Raw genomic sequence first — 15913 nt, forward strand, 5'->3', positions numbered from 1 at the left:
CTGCTAGACTTCCCCCTGGCCTCTGAGTGCGGGCTGGAAATGTGCACGGTTCCCCTCATATCTTGTTTGACCTTCGTTCTCTTCCTGACGTTTCTGTTAAGATAAGACCTTGAGACAGATGTAGTTTGGCCTAGGTGGTATTTCAAGTTGCACATTGATTGTGAATACAGAAAAGCAAAGTATCCTGATGAACAGTATTTAAGAGAAGTTGGCTGGAAGGCATGTTAGAACTAAAGCCTTTGCCTAGGGCTACTGCCCTCAGGGTCACCTGACTTGTCAGTGCTGGCTGGAGATTGCTTCTGTCTTTACTGGGATGCAAACATCAAGTGGTGAGTGCATGTTCTTAAAGGAAGGTAGTTCCAGAGATAAGGCCTGGGCGTTCTTATCCTTTGCTAGATACCAGTGCAATTGAGAGGAAAAACCTTCTGTGAATTCATTACCTCATTCATGTAGGAACAAACTGTGTCCCGAGTGGCCCCAAACATGAAGCAGGAATAATGCTGAAAATTTCTGTGGAGTTGCTTTGCTTTTACCGGTAAAAGAATACCCGTCTCTCTTTCTCATGTTTCTTTCTAGACATGGAGGAGAAGAGCTCAGGGGAGAACTATCTCTTACTTTCTGTTGCTTGTTTGTGTTGCTGCTAACAACATTCCCTGTATGCTAACTCTTCAACGCCATGTGGGCTCCTGTGGTAATGAGGAGATGTGAGCTGCACATCGGTTGAACTGAGTATCTCTTTCCAGTTGCATCCCTGCTGCTTGGCTTCATATCCTCAATTTGTGTTGTCCAGCTGCATTGTTCACATGCTCCACGGAAATGACACAGTTGTGGCCAACTGGCTTTTTGGTTCCCCCACCCATCTTTCTATAAGGGATGTGTCTGACTTAAAATCATCTTTGCTCTACAGTCCCTTATGTGGAAATGGTTCATGTGTCTCAGAGGAAAATAATGGACCCTGGTTTGCAGGAAATAATCTTATGCTATTGATACTTGGAATATCTGGATGGTATAGGTAACTTCAGTTTTACTTCCAGATCGCCTGTTTGAAATGACAGGTCATTACAGATCATAAATTGGTTGATTGTGTAGGGAGGCAGGCAGACGAGAGATAGGAAGGCTGTCTTCCCTGTGGAGCTGGATAATTCCTATCTCGCATTTTAGATCAAATTTTGAAGACTCTTACTATTTTGAATTTGATCAAATTTAAGAATTGCGGTGGATCACATCTTCCAAGATGTACGCCTCATGTACTTAGATGGGATTCTGTACAGCTTTTGACTGACAACAGGAATGCTATTATGTACTGCATTCATTTTAATCCATCTGGTGTGAGACTGGGATGCTTAATGCCTCGTATTTATCTCGCTCATAACTGCAAACATGCTTCCAGCTGGCTAGTCCATCTCCTATGCTGGTTTTACTGGGAACGTTTGTTAAGAATGGGGTCAGAGTCCATGTTTACACTTCATTTCCTCTTCAGTTATTTGTTTATCTATCTTCTGCTTGAATTCTGTTCAAAAGAGAGATTTTCATGGCTGAAGAGTATTTTTGTTTTCTATGCTGAGCTCTGATGATAGCAAGAATCAAGAAGTTCTAAAGGAAGCAGCAAGTTGGGGTTTTAGCTTTCTGATGTCTAGAACTCTCAATTGTGACTTTTGGTTTGGGTTGGGTTCAGTGGTGTTTTGTGTTGGGTTTTGGGTTTTTTTGCCTTCTTTTTTTTTTTTTTTTTTTTTCCCAAAATGAACCAAACTTGTAGGTTTTAGTTATATGTTAAGGATCTAGTTACATACCCTGTATGTATCTGTGGTTCCCACTGACTTCTGTGGGAAGCCTTGCTGGAAAAGTAAATGCAGAATTGAGTTATCTTGCCAAAATCTTTCTTAATCCACAATTAAGACAGTGCATTATTTTGCCCAGCGTGTCTCAAATTGCTAGTGGCTTGACCTTGCAGTCTCTGTGTTTCTTGTGGCCAGCATGAGGCTCCATAGATTCTTGGAGTGCTCGTCCTTGTGATTACATGTTAGCAGCCTTACCTGCAGTGGATTTATTACCTATCCACTATGTTGTAGTGGAGAGCAAAATCTGCTCAGTTTGCCTTTCCACTGTTGGGATTGTTCATTGATTAACAAATAAATTAAAAAATGAGACAGATCATGCAATAGTAAGTCTAGTTTCTCACCAGTTCTGTGAAAGTCTGTATTCTTTTTATGAACCAGTTGAAAATGTATAAAATATTAGCTGTTTTGTGAATTGTATGCTCTTTGTTGACAGCCCTAAGATATCCAAAGAGAAGCCTTTGGAGGCAAGGACATGACATTCTGTTATCAGACTATTACTACTGTTTGTTTGGATTTTTTTTTTAGCTTGAATTTCTTTGCTAGAGTTTTGGGGGGAGGACCGGACAGCCCCTAACACCTTCTTCCAACCTGTTTGCCCCTTCAGTTCTTCCTTTGCTTTGTAGCTTTGAGAAGCTTACCCTGTGCCTGTTTTCAGAGCATTCCCATGAGAGGTGATGCATTTTTCATACTCCTCTCTCACCCTCCACCAAATTACCTTGTAATCATGAAATTTGCATTAGGTACAGCAGCAAGTTGGTTGCTCTGTAAATAAACATCCAGATGGTCTGAACTGGTTTGTATTACATAGTGTTTGTGGCTGGTACTTATTGATTTGTTGTTGCCACGTTTGCCAGGCCAGGAGTGGAATTATACCGCATCCACTTCAGATGATCCTTGACACTGAAAATCTTGCCTATGGGTATGGTCTGTCCCTCCTTATAGCATAGTTCTTGTCATTGTCATTATGTGATAGCTGTTTAGGCAGGGCTTTGTTGATGAATTATTACTAAACAAAAGGATATTCTTGCTATTCCTTCATTTAGTTACACCTGTTTTTCTTGCAGACAAAGTTTTCCCAGCCTAAAAACAAGTTAGTTACTCCCTCATTGAAAGCCCATGTGTTTTCAGGTATAGTGTACTAGTATCCTGCCAGGAGCAGAGTTGGAATTTTAAAACTATTTCACAGATGTATCCTTTATTATACTCTATGCTTTAAAGTTTATTTTATTTCCTGAGATTTGACATGGACCATTTCTTTTTGTCGACATAGTTATTGAAAACATTCAAGATATATTTTTATGGAAGAATTTGACAGACTAGATTTCAGAAGTTAAATTTTAAACTTATATTCTAAATGAGTTCTTTTTGTTTCAAAACAAGACAGATCTTCATTGTTTTTTTAAGGAATAAGTTACATTCAATTTTGTAGATGGACACAAATCGTGAATTCCTTTTCACCACTTCAGTTTGAACTCTGTCATGAAGTATAAAAAGTGCCAGACTGTGCTGATGCAGTTCTCACTAAAGCATGGAATATACAAGAAGTGGAGAGCAGCTGTATTTTTCTTATTGTGTCATTGAAATGATAGCAACTACATTTAATGAGAGGAGAAATGGTTTTATCATAAATAGGTTAATTAATGGAAGCTTTGCAGGAGCCTCTGTTAAATTGGTTTTATTTCCATGGCAACTCTTTCTGCTTCCTGGATAACTTCATTTCAGTAAATATAAGACTGAAATGGGTGGAAGATAGGCCTTTCTGTGTAGTAATAAATGGGCAACTACAATAAATTTCCATATCATGAGCAGATAAATATAGACACTTAACCTTGTTGTGTAGAGAATGTAATGTTACAGGTTGCTGAGAACCAAATGTCAGCAGAAATAAATAGGTAATTGAGAGTGAGAGCCTATTGATAGTGTTAGTTCATCCATGCTAAAAGCACATACAGGATCTCAGCTGTAGGAAACATAATGCATAGCTTTTTTTGTTTTGTTTTGTTTTTTTTCTCTTTGCTGTGAAATTTTACTGTTTACCAGTTTCACTAGAGCTAGGTAACTGTTAATCTATTCTATAAAAAACCCTCTTACTCCTGCTTCCGCTTCAAATTTGAAGTTGGCTACCATGCAGTTAGAAGGCTTAGAGAGAAGTTTACCAGGGCACTGTTTATTTCAGAGATAGGTCATGTATGGGTTTAGGGTTTGGTTTTGTTTATCTGAAGGCATGAAAGTAATCCAGTTTGAATGCAAAAGACAGGACTGTTCCATAAAACTGTAAGAACTGCAGGCTCATGGGTGGTTAAAAAAGTTTTTTTTTCTTAAACAGCGAAATTAAATTCTGACCTTTTTCACATCTTCCCTCTCAAACTATAATCTGACATCTTACAGTAATTTATGTGCTTAGACTTGGTTTGTTAAACTTATTTTTTGTAAATGGTTAAAATTGTGGTCAGTTGACTCACCTTGAGTAGATTAGTTATCGCTTGTGTTAATATTTAATGGTACGGTACCAGGCTGTACCCTGCTACTTTCAGAACACTCCCATATTGTTTCGAGAGATAATGCATCTCCTGCCTTAATACCAGGTATCTGACTGTGTGGCCTCAGAGGCCTGGTGCTTCTTTGTGTAAAAGCTGTGATGGATACTAGCACTGCAAACATTAAGGTTCTGAGAGTGATTAGAAATGTTAGAAATAAATTAAATCGGGGGAAAATATTTAAATTAGAAATCATTCTAGTTTGTTATCTGAATCTCATTGTGAAAAATATGCTGACCTTCTTGAAGCTGGCCTGAGGTCAGGGGACTGTAGCAGCCCTTAGATTTAGTATTCAACTTTTTTTCATGTCTGTCCTTTAAGCTGTCTTCTTCCTATATCTCCTTCTGCCGTGAGTGCTTGAGATTAGCTGTGCCTCTGAGATGGGCTGCTTTCTGCTGTGCTTCCCACCCCTGGTCACTGCTCTGCATCACCTGTCGTTTCCCTGGTCATCACCAATGTCCACGCTTGCTCTACAGAACATAACCTTCCTGTGAGCAAGGGATACTGTTAAGAGAAATAGTTAAGAAGGCACCTCTGTGCTGCAGAAGCAGGGGTATGAAAAAAAACACCACAGTAATTTATGGACTCTTATCCTCTTTGGCAGTTAGCTGTGCTGCTTCTATTTCTCTCCCTTCTCCCTTTGTTGTGTTTTTAGTACTTCACCAAGAGGACAGAAAATGCTTTTCCTGTCAAAAGCAGCTGTGACTGCTTCCCTCTGTTGTCACCGGGTGCTACTCTCCAGCGCTGACATTTCCATGGCCTGGGCAGCAGAGCTCAGATCCCTTACTGTGGCTGGGAATGCACTTGGCAGCCTGTTTGTGTCCACCTGGGCTTCTGTCACCATGGAGAGGAGCAGGCATGGCAGTGGCTTGTTGCCAGCGATGCTAATTTGTCTGTGCAAAGGATCAAGGGACTGACCTGGCTGAAAACCAGTTGTTTGTTTGCTGTTTTTTAATTTCCACCACTGGCTAGTTTTCATCCACATTAGTCCAAGCAAGGCCACATTATTAGGGAAGAAGCAGGAATATATAGCTGCAAGTAGAGAACAGGACTGAATCTCCAGTGGCAATTTGCTGTTAAATCAGTTTAAGTCAACTGTTAAATTGTACCTTTAGACTGTGAAGCTAAATGTTGTGATATTTAGTCTCTTCATGCAGTACAATCGTATTGTGACTTAGTCAGTAACAGTAAAGTTTTATGGATGGCTGTTTTTGTTAAGATAACTTTTTCCAATCATATTCACTTAGTCTCTGTGAGTTTAAGATAAAACAAGGCAATGCTGGCTGCAGTTTGTTCTGCACAGGAGGTCTGAATCTGGCCTGATTAACAAGATGCTTTGTCAGGAGGTTGTTGCTGACCTTGGTGGAATTTAGATCCTTTAAAATGAGTGTGAGTAAGAGTTAGGTGGAGTTTGAGCTAGGGAGAGCTAGTAATAGTTTGGGAGTTTGCTGTTGGCTTGTGTGTGGCTGGGGAACTGTAGTGGTGTTTTGAGGTGCTTTTGTTGTAAGAGAAATCCCTGGGCACGTTTATTGTAAATTATTCCCACTACTATTGTGGAAGGTGGGAGAAAAACCCAATGTTTGTGCCGATGTTGGAAATACGTAAGTTGTGGTGTTCTCAAGATGCTCTTCCTGTCCCTCCGCTGTTCTGAATGTCCCTGTATGCTGTGCAGTGTGCCTGGAGTAAAAATCCATGAGCAGGCCCCGTTGCCTGCCCTCTTGCTCAGCAGGTAGGCAATCACAGAGCAAGTAAGGCCAAGGCAGGCTTTCTCCTTTGTTCTTACCAAAGGAATGGCGGTGCGTGGCTGGCTGCCCTGGAAGCATGTTTCCCCAAAATGCTGTCTGATATTCCCTTCCCTGGGAAGGGACAGCCTCAAGCTGTGGTTCAGGTGGGTCATACTTCAGCTTGGAGTCAGGGTTGCTCATGGTTAAAATAGGTATCTGCATTGGGTTTAACAAAATTTGCATGAGTTGTGGGTTAGCAGTAGGGTAATGCTTTGGAAACAGGTAAAAACCTACTGCAGTGGGGTCTCCAGCCTTGGTTTGCCTATTGTAGAGTTATCTTTTTGTTATAATGCTTTTTGAGATATCTCTCTCAGTTTTTCCTTTTGGCCTAGTGGCAGTCCGGGGGTGATTTTAGGAAGTGAGAATGGCCTTAAATATGTCGTACTAAGGATTTCTTTTAATATTTTCACGTTCAATGTATGTGAATTGATTTTACTGCTGTATGTTTATTAACTTGTGAGTAGCAAATCATTGTTTCATTTAAAGCAGCTGGGAATAACTGTTTTCAAATGTAACCCATTATCTTGCTCTTTGTTGGGCAGGGATTAAAATATTTTTAAATGGTGAATGTATTTCAGGACCTCAGTAAACCAGATAGCTTGTCTGTAGCAAAGTAGATTCTTTTAGATGATCACCAGTATGTCTCATAATACCATGCCAGGTTGTGCCTCATTGAGCTCACAGGGGTTTCTTCTCAGCTCCTCTGACTGTACAAGTGCTTCAGCTGCTGTCATACCCTTGCCTTTTTGAGTAGAAGTATTGTATACTCTTGCAACATAATTATCCGTAACTCAAAGCTGCCTGACCACCTACATGAAATCCCATCTTAATACAATCAACAGAATGTTAGAGGCTGAAAGGGACTATGAGGTGTTACTAGTCCAAGCCCCTGCTCAGGCAGGGTAACCTAGAACACATTGCTCAGGACTGTGTTCAGATGGCTCTTGAATATCTCCAGGGAAGGAGACTCCCCAGCCTCTCTGGGGAAGCCTATTCCAGTGCTCAGCCACTGTCCCAAGAAAGAAGTTCTTCTTCATGTTCAGGTGGAACTTCCTGTGTTTTAGTGTATGCTTGTTGCTTCTTGTCCCATTGTCTGGCACCACCAAGAAGTCTTGACACCCTCCCTTCAGAGGGCCTTTAATGACATCTGTATACCTAGCTTCATCTTTGTATTCTGCTGTTTCTACTGGCTTACCAAGCTCTTCAACTGGAGTATAGAACTCATCCTGTAAATTTGACAACATTGAAGTGTGCTAAGCCATTTTGTATGTGCATGTATGTGGGATAAACTTGTCATTTCTCCAGAATTCAAGAGCAGGAGGTGCATACCTGTTTCATCTTATGCTCACAAGCTCAGAACCATGTTCATGCTTGCAGGTAGACCCGGGTGCTCCCAGGTACAGCAGATTTGCATTTTGACTTTGTCAAAACTCCTGCATTTTAATGTCATGGTTTTCTTAGGTATTTATCTGTCTTTAAATGGAAGTCACTGATTTTTATAGTGTTTTAATAAAACCTTCCACTTCATAAAATGCTTTCATTCCTTCTTTGTAACTGGCTACTATTTAATGCTGCCAAACTTGGATTTCTAAGACTAGTCACCTATAATTTCTGTTTAGACAACAGAGTAAGTGACCTAAATTTCAAGGTGCCGAATATCCCAGTACTCTAATTGAAATCTTTGGGGCTTAGTGTGGGAACTGCAACCAATTTTCAGTATGAACAGCAATTGAAGTAGTTGCGTGTTTTTCAAGAAACACTTGTAGCCCATATGGAGAAATCTTTCTCTCATCCCCACTACCTCTGCAGTTAGTTATGTTGGTATCTTCTTGGTACTTAGGCTGGCTCTGTGTTCCTTCAGTGATTCTGTGCAGTCACTGTGTTGCACTGTTCACACAAGAACATTCTGTTTCCTTCTGAAAATACTGCTGTTTTCAGCTGATGGTAAAAGGCCCCCTTCCTCAAAGTTAAGGGAGAAGCTGCAAGCAGCTCATCTTAGGAAGCCTGCAGCTCTTCAGGATTAGCTCAAGTTACGACTTTCTGTTTGAAGCTGTAACTTGCCAGATGACGTTGCATATCTGCTGTGACTTTTGCATTGTGGAGGCCACAAAGTTCAGCTGAGGGATTTGTGTGGTTGTTCAGCCATGTTACGCTGAAAGCAGTCACTAGACATGCGCTGAAGTTTCATTTATAGAGTACTGATGAATGTCTTCAGAACTGTTGTTAGTCTGTAAGAAGTAAAAAATATGGAAGATTTAACACAAAGACTTTTTAAAAAAGTGATTTCTATTTACTTGACTGCCCCAGTCATTATCCCTGCTAACATGCATTTCTGTCACGTACTTATCAATTGTTACAGTGTAATAACAATATGGAAAACAAGCAAACAAAACCGAAACAAACTTGCAAACAAAAACACCCCAACAAAATAAGATAATACAATGTTTAGTTCTACATAATGTTCTGGGCCATGTGATACAAAGGATTTGTGCCCAGGTTTTTTCAGTTGGAGTGCTTCTACTCAGAATGCATAGATATGATCATATGTATACGTATACCTCGATCACGCATAATAAAGCAGAGTTACCTTTTTAATTTCTTTGTGATTAAATATTTCAGCTTTGCCTAATTATACTTCCTAACATTCCTCATGCTTCTGAAAACTTGTGTAGTTCTGTTTTATACTGAGGCTATATAACATCATATTTGGGTTGCAGAATGCATGAGAAAAAGGAAGGTTTGTATTCTTGCCATAGAAAAAGTTACTACTTGCTTCGTCTCAGCCAGTAGGTCAGCATACTCTGCACACTCATCTGTTAGGCACACTATCCTGCAATGCCATAATGCTTCTTACTCCCAAGAGCAAGCATTCCTTCTAATCCAGGGCTTACAGGAAAAAGTTATTAGTCATCCGTTGAGTGGCACACCCATTGCCTATTGAGAAATATTTTTAGAAAGAAACAGAAGTCCACAGCATGGCTCACAGAGACTGTTTTGAAATACCTGGCTGTGTGCACACCCGTGCCTCTAGCCTTTACCCGAGGAAACTTTTAAATTACATTAGTGTGAGTTGTGTCCAAGTTGAGCAACACAGGACAGATTCTTAGGACTCATGGGCTACCTGTCGGGCTAGCGAATTTCCTATTTTCAAAGCAGGAAAATCAATGTGCTGAGTAATACCGAAACCAAAACATCCAGATACATAGTAGCTTTGGAAGTAGACATAAAACTTTACAAGATTTTTATAGACTAGACTTAGCAAGATAATTTGGGTTAGCTCAGTATTAAAGGAGGTATTTGCTCTAATGCTCAGCAGGTGTGTGTGTCTGGCATCTGAAACATTGGGTACATTTGTATATGTGCTCCGTAGAGCCAGAGTGTGTCTTGCCAGGATGATGTATGCTGAAAGAGGAATGGGAAGTGCTTGATCGGTCTTGCCATGGTCAATGTCTAGACCTGCAAAGGTGCCTCAGACCTGGCGCTGACTTCCAACAGGTTTTGGGATAGCTGCGTTGGAGCCAGTGCTGCCTTGAAGCAGAGGGAAAGGAAATTCCTCCCATAGGGATGGGTTTTGCAATAGCAGGTGGCTGTGAGCTGACTGATGGAATATATTGTTGGCCAGGAGGAGTGGGTAGTGCCTTGATCCTGTCAATAGAAAGAGGGAATTTTTGAGGTTGTGGCAAATCCATGTGCAGAATCAGTTTTAAAAGTGGAACAAGCATTACTGCTTTTAGAGCAGAGCCATAGAAGAAGTTGGGGTATCCAGTTCTTGAGAGCAGATCATTAAAATGCCTTTCCAACGAGGAAAGTCACAAGCCTTCTCAGCCTGAGGACATTTTAAACCACATCTCTTACTCAACATGGAACTCCTTATCAGTGGGCTGGTCTTGCTGGGAGTGCCGCTGCCCTGGCATACGTGCAACTTTGAGTAACTAGAGGGTTCAAGAGACACAAGGCTGTGGCAGAGCAGCACCTATTGCGTGGACCTGTATCCTGGCCAGTAGAACTATGGTACTAGTTGTCTGACAAAGCAGAAGTTTAGGTGCGTGCATATTTGGCAGGATTTAGAAAGTATCTTAGTTCTACTGATGTTCTCTTATGAGCAAGTAGACTTGTGGTCTAGGCTTTTATTCTTTGCAGGTGGTTTACAGATCCTGTGCTGAAGGTAAAAGACAGGGGTTTTCATGATTTTATGTGTTTCTCACAAACCATTTTGACTGGAACACCTCTGCTGCAGAAGGGTTCTGAGCTTTTTCAGGTATGGAGAATACTAGGCAAAAATAAAGGCTACAATCTGACCCTGACTGCACCAAGTAACCTTCAAATGCATTATGAAAAACACCTATCTGTAACTGATCTGTAGTTGAAGTCTGTTTTGTGAAGGCTCAAGATTTCTTCCCATGTAGCAATAATGAGAATATTAGCACTTTCTTACACTGGATTGGACAGCAGATTGGACTGCTGCTGCAGAATAATGCTAACTTACAATGCTTGTTTCCTGAAGAAGTGGGGAAAGCCACTACCTTGCTGTTGGAACGTCATGTGTTTGTGTTGTGAAGAAATACTTTCGCTCTGTGCTGGCTTTAATATAAATTTCTAATAACGATCTTTCTGTTGTTGTTTAAAGAAGGGGGGTGGGGGGTGGTGTTGGGGAATCTTTTTTTCTCCCTGTGGTATGTGAATGTTTGGGAAATACCTCTAAGTGGAGAGGGAATCACAGGTTTGACCCAAACCATTTTGGAGACTTGTAGTGTTTAAGGTGTGGCTTTTGTATCCAGTAAAAGATCTGAGAGGCCTATGTTGGTTTTTCAAGTCTGGCCAACTCTGAAAGTATGATTCAGAACCAGAAGAATTAATCTGTGAAGTGAAGTAGAAATTTGCAACCATCTGCAGTTCAAAGAAAGTCTTTGTTGAAGCCTGGTCTACTGAACTCTACAGCAGTTTTCTACTACTAAATAAAATGGGGTTTTATTTGTGAGAGGTTCTTAGTATGAAATTGTTATTATTTCAATTTTATGTTGAAAATACTGTGTTTTGCAGGCTACAATATAAACTTTGAAGAAAATCTCCAGAAGGGGTAATGGGTTTAAACTCAAAGGGGAGGTTCAGGTTAGATGTAAGGAAGAAATTTTTTATTGTGAGGGTGGTGAGGCACTGGAACAGGTTGCCCAAGGAAGCTGGGAATGCTCTATCCCTGGCAGTGTTCGAGGTCAGGTTGGACAGAGCTGTGAGTGACATGGTCTAGAGTGAGGTGTCCCCTCCCATTGTAGGGGGGCTGGAACTTGATGATCTTAAGGTCCTTTCCAGCTAACCATTCTATAGTTTAACTGATCTTTAATAACAACCTTACACCACTTCAGAATTCCTCATTGCTAACTACAGTGTTGTGAACAATATGATTAAATTAATAACTTTAATAAGTTACTTGAATAATGTCTGGACACAGTGCTCTTTATTATGTAGCAATATTGGATGTTTTCAAATGTGTGGCAAATATAATGCAATTGTACTTTTGTTGTTGATTTCAGTCGTGGGTCACAATACGGCTGAGTCTCTCCATGGACTGACTGAGGCCATGTAATTTGGCTTCACTGCTGCATTCTCAGTCTGTGCTGACCCCAACAAAGCTCTGGTACCTAGCTTGTTTTTGTAATCTTAGTCCATTTATGCTGTTGTACTACTTAAAAAATGAAAGGCAGCAGAAAAAGAGCAAATAGCAATTGATAATTTGCAGTAAAGACTTATTAGAAACAATTAGTCTGCAGGTTTTAAAGTATAACAATGAAAGAGGTGTACTGATGTCTTAAAGCATTTTGTTTAAAATTGGGTTAAGATGTTCAATTTCAAAAGTTACTCCTCAATGACTACATGATATATTCCTCTTGCCTAAGAAAAACACTAAGAATTTTGCTTGGATAGTCAGGGAACAAAAGAGGAAAATTTACCTGAAACTGTAAGTCTCAATCTGCATGACAGGAGAGCCATACAGACATTATGGTATGCTCCAGTTACTAGGTCTTTGTATGTCTGCAGGTGTCTGTGCCTCATGACAACTGGCTTCTTCAGTACTGATTCCTGTCATTCAGGAGCAGTAAATAGTTGAGGAGTATCCTTCCCAGAGGTCCTTTTCTTTCCCCTCTGCCTACCTTCGGTCAAAGATGACTGCAGCTCTCCTAAGAGTTCTGCTGCTTTCTGTGACACATGTTCAGGCCCCAGATTTGTGCCCCTAACTGAGAGTTCAGCGTGGCAGGATGTGCATCTACGTGTGTGGAGCAGAAAGTGGAAGGTGAACACAGAACAGGTGAATGAAGCAGCAATAAAACTTTCCAAACACACTCCACATGGCTCTGCTTCTCTACCAGCCAGCACTGTTCTTTCTGTTTAATGATTTTGTTTCATTAGTGTGTTTGAAGGGCAGAAATTAAATATTGGAGGTTGATGGCATTTGCACTTCGGTCATATTCGGTGAGATCTGTGCTTAGCAAGATCTTGTAGCTAGGAGTCATCTTCATGTTTTGTACAATGGCAGCCTTACTGAAGGAAAATGAAGAAAGTCCTATGAGCACAGCTGTTACTTATGCACAGGTAAGAATTCCCATATGTGTAAGTACCAGGCTGTGTTAGTCTGGTTTTGTGTACTTTAGGTACATGCGTTTAATTTATTGGCAGGATTGTGTTTGAACTTAACCAAATATTAGTTATGAAGTTGAAATGCCTTATTGATATAGGAATTACGTAGCTATAAGAGGACTTTGGCTCCATCCACTACTTTGTCTTTCGTATGATAACATCTGTCATTTCACAGTGTCCATCTGAAACTTGGTGCGTCACATTTGTTTCAGATTATGGTTCGTACTACCGGTTTGGAGTTGCTCTCCATACTTTTATTTTTTTTTCCAAGTTCTGTCCTAGTATGTGGAGTCTGGACTAATCCAGCCCGTTGCTTTAATAAAGCAAGTATGAATTAGGATCATTTTTTTTTTTTTTTCATTTGTCTGTATGAATATATCTTTTGGTTCCAGTAGGACAGCCCACAAGATGGGGTGAGTTATGTCTTGTAGGTATACAGTGGTTTGTTTTTAACTGAGCCAGAATTTTTGTGTGTGCTAAACTTTATTATTTTCTGAATTTCAGAGCAGAAAGAAATTTAGTTCTGAAAATGACTTGCCGTCAGAAGTGACAGTTTACTTCACTGTGGTGGATTCTCTAGGCAATGCCTGGTCTTCTTTCAAATGCACCTGCATGGTCTTCAGCACAGGACTGGTTCCAGGTGGCTGAGGATTTATGCTGCAAGTGAGAAAATATTTCCTAATTTAACACATTCTAGTATGTGTGGAGACTCTTTGAGAAGGTGATCAGAGAGTCCAAACTGAACTCATCTTACAGGACAGATTAGTTAATTTTTAGATTTTTCTTTTTAATACATATTTCCTGTTCTTGTTAAGCTCTGTCTAACCAGAGGAACACACTTTTTTTTTTTTTTACACAGACTTCTTTGTGCAAGGAGAACAGGGGTGGAATTCCAGCCTCAACTGCCTGTATTCTCATTCTGCACAGCAGATGTGAGTTTCCAGGAAAGGACTGACTGACGTGTTTTGGCCACATCCAGGAGGTGAGATTGTTACACACCTTCACTAGCTTCAGCAGGTCAGCCTCGGGTCTGTGCAGAACTATTCAGATACACTGTTGGTGAGGTTACATTTGGGGTGCTGTGGCCATGGTTGAGCTTTTTTTCTTTAAGGCAAAGAAAGATATGTCTTCCATGACTTCTAAAATACTGTGACTCCTCGCTAGGGAAAGTGACTCCTTTAGCAGTGCAAGGTTGCATCACTGACAGCTATGTACTCGGTAACCTGTACGTGTAGAACTCTCATGTCTAATCAGTGGTGATAACTTTTCTTATTGCTCTTTGTAAACGTAATGCAGAGAGAGAGAGAGATCAGCAACAACTAAAACGTAGGTGTTATCAACATCATTCTCATCCTAAACCCAAACCACAACACTCTACCAGCTATGAGGAAGAAAATTAACTTTATCCCAGCTGAAACAAGGACAGCGTTTTTGTGTTGATCAGTGTAATTGGCAAATACTACAAAAAAAGCTTTAAAATACCTGTGAAAGCAAATTTCACATTCAGAACTCTAAGAATCGTGCTCTCCCAGAGGGGAATTTGAGGAGAAAGGCCCTTTTTAGTGATCTGTGCATGTTTTTATCCTGTTTGGTTACTGCTGTGGAATGTTGTTGGTGGCAAATAGAAAGTGTGAGAGGGATGAGAGGATGATGAGCCAGAGCTGGCTGAAGAACTGTATTCGTTCCTTAGACTGCCAGGTGGAGTCTGTAACCACTTCTGTCACTGGTTTTGTGCTTTCCTTAAACGTCACACATCTTTTTTAGTTTAGCATGTGTATTGGTAGTCCCTGCTGATGGAAGAGAGCTAACACAGGCTTGCAAACAGTTTAAGAAAAGCATAGCCAAAGCAGATGTGGTGAAGACTTGGATTAAGCTTAGTCTGCTTTTTGTACATCTGTTTTATTCACTACAGTAATCCTCCTCCTGTTTCCTTCCCTTTGTGGTACTCTTAAGGGCTCCAGGAACACCCTTTTTCTTCTTGTGTTATTCATGAGCACTTGCCTTTCCTGTAGAGTCTATAGAGATGTGTTTTCATAAGAACATGGAGGCTCAAGAATAGGACAATACAGGACATGCAAACAAATTTTTGCTTCTTCAGCCTCTATTTCCTGTTATTGACAAACCCTTGACTTTCTTAGCATCAAGATGTCTGTATTAAACATCTACAAGAAAAAAATAAGGCCTCTGAAATTGAATGCAAAATTATGTCTACAGAGGCAGCTTATGTGCAAGACAGCAGTTTTCCTATGGAGTATCGGAAGATGTTTTCTGAGATTTGTTGTATCACATACACTCTACCTCATTGCAGAACTTTGCTTAATCTTTTTAAAGGTACTACCAAACATGTTGGAGTTTAATGTGAGGGTGGTGAGGCGCTGGAATGAGTTGCCCAAGGAAGCTGTGAATACTTCATCCCTGGTGATGTTCAAGGCCAGGTTAGACAGAGCCTTGGGTGACATGGTTTAATGTGAGGTGTCCCTGCCCATGGCAGAGGGGTTGGAACTAGATGATCTTAAGGTCCTTTCCAACCCTAACTATTCTGTGATTCTAATCCTCAACAAGCCTTAGCTGCAGTCTGGCTTTGTTTGAACTCTTCCAGAAGAGGTACAATCTCAATTTAATGCTTGAAAAGTAAGTGGTTAGGTGTGGAGTTCCCAGTCATAGCACAGACACAGTAGCAGAAGTGACTGTGAGGACCATGTAAATGGCACTTTTCAGCATTATACGTACGTAGTAGAGAAGTGGTGGGCGGTGCTGTTCTGCTGTATTTGCCTGCTGTTCTCAGGCCTGTTAATAAAGGAGTAATTTGCTTGCTTAGTGCATAATCTGAAATAAATTTACTATGAGATGGCATGGAAACTCATTCATTCCTGTTGTGATAGTCTTTTTATATTCATTGTGGATTAATCATAGGCTGGATTAATCAGCAACCCACGTACAAAGTCTGCATACGAAGAACTGTGTAAAGGCTTTATAATTGTAATGGTTCCAAAGGACATATCTGTATTTTCTGTCAGCCTTTGTTATGCCCCTGAGTAATGCTCAATTAGTAAGCCCTATGTCTTCAGTTAGGTAGAGTCTTCAATTTAGGATAGAGTGTAATTGATCAAAATCTTGGGAGTTG

The 15913-nt window shown here is 40.5% G+C and overlaps 1 protein-coding gene across 3 annotated transcripts in view; it reads left to right on the top strand.

Moving 5' to 3' along the window:
* The window catches only part of LOC136012060 (transmembrane 4 L6 family member 1-like), a 32819-nt gene that overhangs the window by 4046 nt on the left and 12860 nt on the right, over nucleotides 1–15913 (top strand). The window contains exons 1-3 of one of the 3 annotated variants that reach the window (XM_065674820.1): nucleotides 171–329; nucleotides 13294–13452; nucleotides 13649–13771. The gene's annotated coding sequence lies outside the window, so the exon portion shown is untranslated. Of the gene's footprint in view, nucleotides 1–170; nucleotides 330–13293; nucleotides 13453–13648; nucleotides 13772–15913 lie in introns of those variants that run through there. The other 2 variants (XM_065674821.1, XM_065674822.1) reach the window with 2 other exon arrangements.

Source organism: Lathamus discolor, chromosome 3 (genome assembly GCF_037157495.1).
Source record: "Lathamus discolor isolate bLatDis1 chromosome 3, bLatDis1.hap1, whole genome shotgun sequence".
NCBI classification, from domain to species: domain Eukaryota; kingdom Metazoa; phylum Chordata; class Aves; order Psittaciformes; family Psittacidae; genus Lathamus; species Lathamus discolor.